The 12,197-nt window shown below is 42.2% G+C and overlaps 1 protein-coding gene across 3 annotated transcripts in view; it reads left to right on the plus strand.

Annotated features, from left to right (window-relative positions):
* NOL4 (nucleolar protein 4) overlaps nt 1-12,197 on the plus strand; it is a 192,396-nt gene that overhangs the window by 146,217 nt on the left and 33,982 nt on the right. The window lies entirely within an intron of this gene.

Here is a 12,197-nt window from a genome sequence, read left to right on the forward strand (position 1 = left end):
CACTCTCCTAAGGGTGATGTCCCGGTGAGGTGGGCATGAGGATGTTTTGTTCTCGTTCCCTGGGGTTTCACTCAGTTTCTCCCTTGCTTCATCTACCTCTGTCTGTCTCCCCTCCTTGTGTCTGCTATGTCTTCCTTTGTTTTATTTTTCTCTCTAGCCCTCTTCCTTAATTATCCCTAATACAAAATTAAATTATAGCATGTAATTTAAATATTATGCATAATTTAAGTATTGCACATAGAAGGGTGCCATAGTCTTACTTTTAAATTATTTTTACAACAAATGACAGCGTGCTTCATATTTCTAATTGAGATTGGGCTGGGAAGATTAAATTGTTAATCCAATTTTGTTTTTCCTGTGAGCCAATGAAAATGGAAAAATAAAAGTAAATATGTTTCTATTCCAGGCTTAATTATTGAAAAGTATTTCAGAATGGCATTATTTTAAATTTGATATGCTTGTTATTGATATGGCATGTGCTAATAATTTTAAAGGATGCAAAAGATGAAGCCTTTGCTTAAATAAGAAATAGTACTGGCCTCAGATAAAATTTACATATGAAAAAACTAACTTTGAATTTGCTAATAATTCTTTGCTAAGTGTTTATTCACATATCCATGTTCTTAATTGAGACTTTTGTCATTATTATAACTCTAAACTTTATATTAAGATGAATTATAGTACTATATAAATGGTGGGCCAAAAGTATACTCAAGTTGTGAGTATGCAAAATAGTTTATTCTTATATTATTATTTGTTAATTATTATATTATTTTCATACAAACAATGGTAGGCCTTCTTTTGCTCCACCCTACCTCCTTGTGTTATGATTGAGATTACACATTCTGGCATTTAAATACATCTGGTTTTGATTCTCAGCTCAACTCTTACTAATTGTTGTGTAACTTTCAGAAAACGATTTCAATTCTCTCTACCTCTATTTCTTCATATGCAAGATAACAAGAATAAGCAGTATTAGTCCTGTGGGGTTGTTATGAGAACTATAAACGACAGATTTATGTTATGTACTTAGCATTTTGCAGGGCACATAGTAAGTATTAATAAATCAGTCTAGAAAAAATGATTTTAACTGATGTTCTAGCCTTCCTGTTGCATCAATATAAGTAAAACTAAAAAAGTAAAATAAAAAATAAAGCGTTATTTGTACTCTCTCATAGGAGGTTTTAAATCAGACTCAGTCTCCTTGAGAGCTTATGATTCTAGAAATTTCAATGGCAGGATTCTGGGCTTCTGTGGGCTGTCCCGGTTATCATGTTGCCATATAGCCATTTCGTCTACACTCCAGCATATTCCTGAATTGTGTCAGTCACATATAGAGTAGTTATGACTGGTTCATGTTAAGTATTACCTATACAGTGGTCAGCAAACTCATTAGTTAACAGGGTCATCTAAGACCAGCAGAAAACACAGATATTTACATTACAATTCATTTAACAGGAGCAAAATTACAGTTATGAAGTAGCAACGAAAATCATTTTATGTTTGGGGGTCACCACAAAATGAGGAACTGTACTAAAGGGTTGTGGCATTTGAAAGCTTTGGAACCACTAATCTGGACAGAGGATAAGGGAATCAAACCAGCAACCTCTGAGTGTGTGGACAACACCCAACCAACCAGAACACACCAGGCTGGCCAAAGGCTCCCCTCTTGTGTGGACAGGAAGTGGAAACTTGATGTCTTTTGGGTGACATGTATGGGTTTGGGGGAGAAGGTAGGAACAAGCCTTGATTTCTGATTTTTTTTTTTTCCTTCCTATTGCTCATTTGTATTCTGGCTTCATTGAGAATTCTTCCACATTTTTTCTAGAATTATTTTTTTTAAACTTTGGGTACATCTTTAGCTTAGGGTGTCATTAATTTCAAGTTGATAAATGTCAGGATGTGAGTAGGTGGTTTGAATTCAGACAGAGAAATTCAGCATGTTATGTTGATACACTTCTCAGTGCCAAAGTCAGGGGAACATATGGTATCCAAGGTTCTCCATGAAGACAGCATTTTCATTAATATCACTTGTTTTACAAACACTCATTTTTAGGCTTTGCAGATAAAGGAAGAATCAGACATAGTTGGTTTATGCCAATGCATTCCTTTTCTGTAATTGTGTTTTCTTATAATCTGTCTATTCTTTGCCCTGTCTTTTCTTTTTAACCACATTAAAACCCATTAGTTACTCTGGAAAAAATAATGTTTTATGTATTGGGGAAATTTAGTCATAGTTACAAAGTTGTTATAAAGTTAGCGAATGCAATAGCTTGGCATGTTGAGCTGTGCTTCCTGAAGAGACTGATTGGCATGGTTGGCCACAGGCCCTTAAGAGAGCAGGGCTTCCCTAGAGCTGGGGTTCCAGGCAGCTGAGGTCTGCCGCCTTTTTTTTCCTTATTGATTAAGGTAGGACGTATATGTCCTTATCCCCCCATGGCCGCCCTCTCCCCTCCTACTCATGCCCTCATCCCCCTGGTGTCTGTCTCCACTAACAGCCGCCTTTTAAAATGCTTTTGTTATCAGAGTAACTGGGGTGGCCTCTCCACACTGGGTTCTCGGGGTGGATTCCTTAGGACGGCTCAAGAAAAGGACCTTTCTGAGACCCGCAAAGAGGCTGTGTGATCTCGTTTGTATGGAAGTGCATCCATGGGTCCCCCGGAGTCGCCTTCCCACTGTAGGTGTGTGCTGGGTCTTGGTAGAGCTAGAAGCAAAGCTTGCATTTCATGCTGGCGCCAGGTCCAGTTCAACATCAGGCTGGCTGCAGTCCATTGGTCCCCTATATTGGGCTCATTGCAGGAGAGCATGCTCCGAGCAACAAGAGCCCCAGGAGCATAAGAGGAACCAAAAGCACAAGAGCCTAAGAGCGCAAATTCCTGTTAGGGGGTTAAAGATCCCCAATTCCATGCCTTTGCCATGGCCACGCCCATCCTGGCCAGGTGTAACTGACAGCCAGGTACCTTCCAGATTTCACCCCAGATTTACTGGGCATGTGTCTATTCTCCTTCCTGTCTGGTCTCTTCCCACAGAGATCCCTGGGGAATAGACTGGGAGCTCCTTGGGGAGGGTGAGGCTTTAGCTTCTTACTGACGTTGCCCAAATGACATGCCTATAGCACCTGGCCTTCCCTTTGCTTCTTTCCTGTTGTTCACAATGAGGTTAATTACAACGGTATCGATTTTACTTTCCTATTTAGTGGAACTCTTTCTAAAATATCAGTGCATCTTTAAAACTAAAGGTTTCCGACTGTAAGTTTTAATGATGGATTTATGTGTTCATCTGCACTCAGGACTGTGCAGTCTGACATCTGAGCGGCAGCCCTAGGCCTGGGTGTCTCAGAACAGGGGCCAGGACCAGGACGGGTAGAGTGCAGAGCCCGTGCGGCAGCAAATCCCAGGACTGTCAGCTCGCGCTCTTGGTTATTTGCCTCTTTTTCCTGATGTTGAAGGCGCTTGGAGCTCTGATTTGCTTGCCGGCAATGTTGACCTTTTCCAATCAATTTTGCTGAAGTGGTTCCATCTTCTAAGTTTCTTATCTTCACAAAGACACCCCATCATGTTTGCTTTGTCAACAATATATTTTTTAAATTTGCCTTTTGCTTCAGCCCAATGGTGTTTGTGTGTGTGTGTGTGTGTGTGTGTGTGTGTGTGTGTGTTTAATTTTTTTATTGTATTGTTTAAGGCAGTGGTGGGCACACTGCAGCTCAAGAGCCACATGCAGCTCTTTGGCCCCTTGAGTGTTCTAACACAACTTCTTCAAAATAGACTTTCCCAGGTTGTGGTATTTTGTGGAAGAGCCACACTCAAGGGGCCAAAGAGCTGCATGTGGCTTGCGAGCCGCGGTTTGCTGACCACTGGTTTCAGGTATTACAAATGGTAGTACGTATGTCTCTCCCCACTCCCATGACCTCCCCTATCCCCCAGCACTTGCCCTCGTCCTCCTGCCCCTACTGTCTTGAGTCTGCTGGTTGTGTTTATATGCATGCATACAAGTCCTTCGGTTGATCTCTTACTCCCCAACCCTCCCCTAAGCCCAATGGTTTCTAGATGACTAGAGGACAGCCTGTGTTTGTTTTTATTTGCACCCTGCTCTCGGGTGTAAGGAAAAATGGCTCTGGCTGCTTTAGGAGTTGTCGCAGAGCAGTTTTCTAAGAGTCCTTACCTGCATTCTCTCAAGAGAAACCTGATGCTCACGTAGATCAAACACCAGGCCACCTGCATTTGTCCCCTTTTTATGTTTTGCCGAGAATGTAAGCAAGATCAAGACAGCACTGCAACTTATGCAATTACACCAGGAGGCCAGTAAGATTGACGACATTCAGAGCCAGCTGCTCACTAAACACTTCTGCAGGAACACCCGTGCTCTTTTTGTTTGTTGGTTTGGGTGTTGGTTTTATTTAGGAAAACGGACAGTGCGTTCTGGCCTTGACGCTCACGGACACTCAGGGCACCCCAGCACATGGCAGGCGCAGTCCCCTTTCTCATCCTTAGGATTGCATGTGGCCTCCTGTTCCCAAATCCTCTACCTGAGGTTTATGCTTGGCACTGTAAAGAGGGCAGCGAGCCGAACGGAGTTCAAAAAGGGGTCAGAGCTGTGACTATAAACTTACTAAGATAGGTGGATGCAAGTGAGAAGTTTATCAAAATCCCAGAGGCATTAAGATTTCCATCAAATGCAGCAGTTAAAGCTCTTTAGCAGTGTCTTTCCCATCGGTTACTTCTTTACCTTCGCTACATTAACTGCTTTCAGGGAGGCAGGGCAGGGACCTGAGGCGGGTGAGGAGGGGAGCCTGTGACTCAGGCCTGGGAATCAGTGTGGGGATGTCTGAGTCATACACGTGGGCATCCACGCAAAGTCGCTCCAGTCGGGGGTTACTCAGGCACAGCTTTTCAAAAGAGCCTCCTTTACACATGATTAAATTAACATCTTTACGACTGGGACATACTAGATTTAATTTTCAAAATTAGAGCTACAGAGGACCTTACCCACCACTTAATTGAATACATTTATTTTATGTAAGAAACAGGCCTGGACAAGTTGTTGTTTTTCCAGTTTAGATTTTCCTTCTTCCTTCCTTCCTTATGTGATTTTTTTCCATATTTCACTAGAAGCAGAATTTCTCTTAAAAAGAAGAAAAAGAAAAAAAAAAGACCAATCCAGTACAAAAACTTTAACTCCCTTTTGACTACAGGGTAATGTTCTGAGTAATGAAACTCAGAATGCTTTATAAATTGCAAATCATAATGCCATCAGACATTCGAACATGCCAGGATTTGAATACTCTTCGGGATGCAGAACTCAGGAAGTCACATGATTCCACTGCATTTTTCTGTCCGTTATTATTGCTGATGAAGCAAATTAGAGAAGTCCAGTGAAGCTGTCAGACTTTCTAAGAAACTTCCCAGGTATCTGTGGGTCTTCTTTAATCCTTTATACAGGATTCTGCACTTGGGGTAGTTTTAAAAAATACAGAATCCTTTCTATATTTTTACATTAAATTAATTTATTGAGCTATTTGTTAGTTATTTGATCATTTTATATTCTAAGAACAAAGTTTGTTGAAACCATTTCAGATACCCCGATTCAGTTTTAAATTCCAACTTCTTCATTACTCAGAGTGTCAGCTCAACTATGTTTGGGAAATAAGGGTATGTATGGGAAGCATGCATATATCATTATACTAATGCAGGTGTGTTATCTTGTACCTTAATGTTGACTTCCCGTAAATTTTCTCACATGTCTTTGTCCCAAAACTCAGCGAGGTGTATGTCATTGCTATTACTACTTATGTCAAAAAATTACACTAGAGGAACGCAATTCCCCGCGGCTGCTCCTGCTCTCTGCTGTATAAAAGCCAGTTTGGGGATTTGGAGGGATGTGGGTGTAGAGCCAGGATTCTTAGTCCTCTGAGCTCATCCTGGGTCTGCCTACCAGTCTGCTGTCCAGGCTCGGTGTGGCTCTGCTCTGCTTGTGTCTGCTTGCCCGCCCACCTTACGGGGTACCTTCTCCTGGAGTAGCTGTCAGCCACAAGCCGAGCCCCTTTCCCAGCTCTCTCTGTAGACTGCGGTAAGTGAGGACTCCACTGTAAATCCCATGCAGCACTGCAGTGGCCTCCAGGTGTCTCGGACTCTACCATCCGCATCACGCTGTAGAACTGACTCATCTTTGGCTTTTCATTACTTTGAGCCCCAAAAGATACCTAGTGATATACTGGGGATAGGGTAACCGCTCAATAAGTAATCCATACGTGGCTGGACATAGCATGGCTAAAAGGTTGGTTTTCGGGAAGGGAAGAGCCTTTCACTGAGGTGCCTGCTAACACAATAGTGATGCTTCCTGAGAAACGGAAGGTGTGGCCAACGGAGCAGGAATCTCCAGAATTAGCATTGCACTGGGAAGTGCTGACGGACAGCCTGGTGGACGGTTTTAGCATCGGACAGAGAAACTCACAGCACAGTGTGATGGGACCAAGCAGGAAGGCTGGGGTGGGGAGGAAGAATGTCTCACACTTTGTTCTTTGGCCACGGCTGCTTTTCACCATTCGGTGTGAAAAGGCGGCCGCTGTTAGGGCCCTGGCAGAGCAGTACAGGAAGGCCAGAAGCGAGAGCTGGCCTGACACTTGCCCGGGAGTTGTCATAGCAGCAGGTGGACTGCTCAGCTTGTTCCAGGGCGACCCCCACGGTGGGGGACATTCCGCCCTCAATGCCACACACGGAATGTTAATATTCAATTTGTCTGCTGATTCTCAGTGGTGGCCATCCTTCTACCACACTTATCTGATGTTTAAGGACTCATTTCATGAGAAGTCCAGGTTCAAAGACCTTGGACCATAAGGAGATGCTGTGTGTGTATCTAGGCTCTTGTTCCTTGGGGAGCAGCTATTTTAAAGTGTTACTGAGAAGAGAAAGATTGGGATGCTGTAACCTGGGTGTAGCTTTTTGATGATGTTGTTTTTTAGCTATGTATGCTCTGTTTGTACTCAGCAAATAAATGACTTATCCTTATTTACTCTTTACTTACTCATAAATGTATGCATGCACCTGCTATGTCTATGTCTTATACACAAAAGAAAACTCTTAAAAGCTATGTATAAAAAGGTATATATGCTCTGGCCAGTTTTCCCAGTAGTTAGAACATCAGCCCACAGACCAACGTGTCCTGGGTTCCATTTCTGGCCAATGGCACATACTTGGTTGCAGGTTCCATCCTTGGCCCAGGTCAGGGCACGTATGGAAACAATCTGTGTATCTCTCTCATGTAGATGTTTCTCTCTCTCTCCCCCTCCTTCCTCTCTTACACTTTCACACAAAAAAATCGATGGAAAAAAATATCCTCAGGTGAGGATTAAAAGAAAATAATAATTTTAAAAGTGTATATATATATATATATATATATATATATACACACACACACACACACACACACACACACACACACACACATTATGTCCACATAAAGTAGAGAGAACCAGAATGTTACAAAAGAAAGGTTTGGGATCATTGCTCTGGGATACACTCATTTGTGTTTTTGAAATGGAAATGGTACTTTTGGTTTAGTAGGCTAAATTTCACACAAACGTGGACATGTCCTCCCCGAACTGAAGTCTTAATAGCAGCATTAAATAATATACAATTATGCAGTCATGTTTTAGAAACAGAGCCACATTAAATAGCATATCATTATGTAGTCATATCTTACAAGCAGTTAACAAATATTAATGCATGCACAATCTAGACATTCAGATAAACTGTTGACAACTGCATAATTTTTAGCAAGGAAAAAAGTGATTTCTGTTCCAGTGATAAGTAAGATGCATGGCAATCTTGGATGATTTTACCTAAAACAAAACAAAAAAATTAAAATCCTAATACCATGATTAACAGACACCCTATAGTTTCTGAGTCATGATCTTAAAGAATGTCTAAATGTTTTCTAAACCTTATGGAATTCCGGAGTAGGCATCAGGTGAGGGTTATAAGATGTGGTGTTCATAGATCCACATCCATGAACATGTTTTTTTTCTCCCCCTTTGTTTCTCGATCAACATGTGTTTTTTTTACCTTTAGGGGAAAGCAAAAAAATTGCATCTTTTTCACTCATTTTTTTTTTTTAGCTGATGAAAATATAAATAATGCTACTGATAAAGAAAAATTAGCAGCATAATTAGAGTAGTAATATTTTGTTTTTGCTTAAAGCTTAAGGAAAAGTAACATATTGGCTCTATAGCAATTTCAAACCAGCATTTCATAAGTTATAAAAAATGCATATATAATAAACAATTCATGGTAAACTAAATTTAATATTTAAAATTTAAATTGCTTTAGGGGAGTTTTAAAAAAAACTCAGAAGCACAATTTGTGTGGACATGAGAATATGTATAATTGAGTTTATTACTATGTTAACTTATCTTTAAGAATGTTTAAAAACAGAAAATACATTCACCTGAATGGCACAAAAAATTGAGACTCCACCCAATCGAATCTAAATCCATGCACTGTATATGAAGAGACACTTCTATACAGTTCCTGCAACAGGCATAGTATACCCATTCCAAAAGAGAGAAGGGGGATTAAAAAAAAAAAAAAAGATTGAATAGGTACCAACAAATCCAAAGCCAAGAAGGATATTTCCATTCAATTTCAAGCTTGAACATCATTATCTGTAGCCCCAACTCTGTTCTACCTGCCCCCCTGGGCCCTCCCTGCCCAAGGATTTCCTGTCGGCTGGCCTCAGTCAGTTCTATCTCTGCATCTTCAGCTGCCCTAGGGGTCATTCTTCTCTCATTCTGTCCCCTCTGTCCCTTTCCGTTCATGATGCATTTCATTAGCTGGTATGAAACCCTCAGAACCTCTTCGGTCCTCCTCAGAGGCCTAGGGAACTGGGCTGCTTGAATTGACCTCTCATACCTCCTTCCTGGGTAGTCTCTCTGTCACCAGCCCCTGCTGAGATGGCTGGGTGAACCAGTGGCATCACGCACCTCCTCTCCTTCGCTAGGCGGGTTGTCCAGCACCCCCTGTTTTCATGGCAAGCTTTCTGGAAACTCTCCCTTGTCGTCTAGTGCTGCTTCCTGTGTGTTAAGAAATCCAACACATAACTTGAGCTGACTTCCAATTTTTACTTTCCTTTTTTATTTTTTATTGAAGAATGTGTATATGGCTTTATGCCCATGAGTTACACCTAATCAGAATTTACCAACAGAACTATTGAAGACTTAGCATTTAAAGTGTAATTATAAATGCAAAATATATAACCACTTTCAACATTTTTTAAATGGAAATAACATAAATTGCTTTGAGTTTAATTTATTTTATTAAATTGATATGGATGACATAGGTCAACATGAACATATAGGTTTCAGGTGCTGGTTTCTGTGTTACAAGATCTGCACTGTACATTGCACCACGTGCTAGACACGCAAAGTCCCATCTTCTCCTGCCACCATATATTAGGGCCTCCTTTCCTCTAGTAGCATTGAGTTGTATTTAAAGATTTGAAGTAGGGTCATTATTTCTGTTCATTTTTTTTAATGACATGAATTAAATATTTTTTTTATCATTGGGAGACTGGAATAGTGCCTCTCTCTCTTTCTCTCTCTCTCTCTCCCTCTCTCTCTCTCTCTCTCTCTCTCTCTCTCTCTCTCTCTCTCTCCTACATAGTGTACAGAGTATAGATAATGCTACACAAAATGAAAATATATATCAAAATGGGAAGAAGTTAAGAGCACTTGAATTCCAAGCTGGAATTCAAAAGGAGGAGAGTTAGCCTTCTTGCTTATGGACATATGCTTTGCTCTTCCAGGAATCATGTACTTCATTGTGATCTTCCTGTCAAAGCGGTGTGAGGGCTTTGTGTACAGTACTGCCCCACCCCTGCCACAAAATCTGTGTTCTCTACAAAACCTTAGTCTTTCACTTTTTCTTAAACATTTTGCTTAGTTGTGATGTTAGGTACAAGATGGGAATATTCTGTAGACTTTATTTTTTTCTGCTTGAGAGACAGAGCTCTTATAGGCCCCTTGGTTACGCGTTGCAGCCCTGCGCACAGCTCCTAATGGAGGCCATCTGTAATTAGACTTGTAATAAGTGCTTTTTAATGATGGGTAGGAAACCAGTTAATAATGAGCGGCTTCTTGAAAACTACTGCCCATTCATTAGCTATAAAGTGCTGACCGCGCTTTAAATGTGTCGACTCTGTTCTGAAATCAAACCAAAATTAATACGCGTTTGTGCATCTGTCCTTTGTCTCTTTGTTTGCCTTATGGCCTTTCTCTGAATCGGAGAGCACTGGCAGATTGGCTGGGATCTATCCGTTATCCAGAGGCGTTCAGCAAGGCAGATTCTGAAAAGTTGTCTGTGCCTGAGAATGAAGGCAAACACATCAATATCCCCGAGTTCAAACCCCCCCCCCCCCCCAAGACTGGGGCTGCCCGGCCCAGATACTTCCCCTTAGTCCCTTTCTGAGCAGCCACTCAGGACGAGGAGAGGGCCTGCGACTCTGTCCTTGTGACATGCCAGGGCTCGTGTTCTTCCAGCCCCAGATGTGAGGTACACGGAGAGGGTGCCTTTATGCCAAGTAACTCGAGAGCTCCTGCTTGTGAAGCCCAGATGAGGACCCTGGGGCTGGCCCACAGCTGTGGCCACGGCTCCCATCAAGATGAGTCACACTCATTAGCACTTTGGTTATTTCAAGGAAGAGTTGTCACGGCTTGCTTCAGCAAGTCAGAGAAGCACTGCTCCAGGATTTCTGAAAAGAAACAGAAAGAAAAAGAATTGAATCATGCATTTCTTAGGGCACTAAACCCAAGTCTATCAAAAGAGGACAGTTGGGGTGACCCGCAGCGGGTGGGCTGCAGAAGTGCTTTGTTTGGCCTGGACGTTGCTGTAAACTGTTTGCATTTGTTCTCAGTGGTGCCTGGGCTCTTGAGTTCATCACTGTCCCCAGTACTCCCTGCTGTCCTAGCCCGGGGTCTCTTCACTCATGTCTAATCCTCGCCTGGCCCCTAGAGGCAGCTGAGTTTGGCACCTAAATTGAAAAAAAAACACAAAAAACACTGGGATGACAAATATGATAGTCTTTAGATGTTTTGCACATTTCCTCTTACAGGAATGCACAGATATTGTCTCCTCTACACATTTCTATAGTAGACTAGAAAAGTATGTGAGTGAAATAGGAATAAGGAATCTATTTCAATGGGACTCGTTTCTATATTTTAGCCTGGAAAAAATGTGTTTTTGCCCTTGAGAGGATACTTGCTATATTAGAAATAATACATGTATTAGTAAGAACATGTGAAGAATATATGAATACTAGAGGCCCGGTGCATGAAATTCGTGCAGAGTAGACATTCCTTCCCCCGGCCGCTGGCACTGGCTTCCCTCTGGTACCTGTGACCTAGGCTTCCCTCCGGCCACCAGCAGGCAGGCACCCAGGGCTTCCCCTAAAATAGGGGTGTTGAACTCAGAGAAGGGGCCAAAATCTAAAATCCAGCCTAAATCGCGGGCCAAATGGTTTACTGAACAGTCATAAACTGTCATTGTGATGGAAATGCAGCGGAGTGCAGTGATGACAGCGCGGTGCCGGCCACATTGCAAGGCCTGGCGGGACGGATTTGGCCCGTGGGCCTTGTGTTTGACACATGTGCCCTAAGAGGTCGTCCGGAAGGATATCCAGTCTAATTAGCATATTATGCTTTTATTATTATAGATAACTCAAACTCAGCCTCAGTTATAAATTTTTTTTTGTGTGTGTGTACAAAACATGAAAACAATTGAGCAACATTATTTCTTTACCCTCTTGGCATGTGTCCATCCGTATTCAGATGGAACGGAGCTGCCTGTGACTTCCGGGGAGCGCAGAGGGGAAAGAAGGGTCCTCACGTAGGTGAACGCATCATCTGTGTTCGGCCGTAGCCAAGATGTGTTTAGTTTGTAAATGGGGCCAGAGCCTCTGAGCTAGAATGAGAAGATGCCTAGAAGGCAAAAAAGTAATTCGTTAGTTAATTCGTCATTGAAAGTGAAGGGTCCCTGGGATTCAGCACCCTCAAAGCCCAGGGCTCATGAGACCCTTGAAAGCAGTGGGTGGGAAGGCAGCCGCCAGCAAGCACCGAGGGCACCCAGCTGACAAACACATCAAGGAACTGGGACCTCACTCTCACGTTCGTCTTCTGTGGAATTTAAGAGAATTGCACGGTGTTTCTT

The sequence above is a fragment of the Pipistrellus kuhlii genome, unplaced genomic scaffold (assembly GCF_014108245.1).
Source record: "Pipistrellus kuhlii isolate mPipKuh1 unplaced genomic scaffold, mPipKuh1.p scaffold_m20_p_6, whole genome shotgun sequence".
Lineage (NCBI taxonomy): Eukaryota > Metazoa > Chordata > Mammalia > Chiroptera > Vespertilionidae > Pipistrellus > Pipistrellus kuhlii.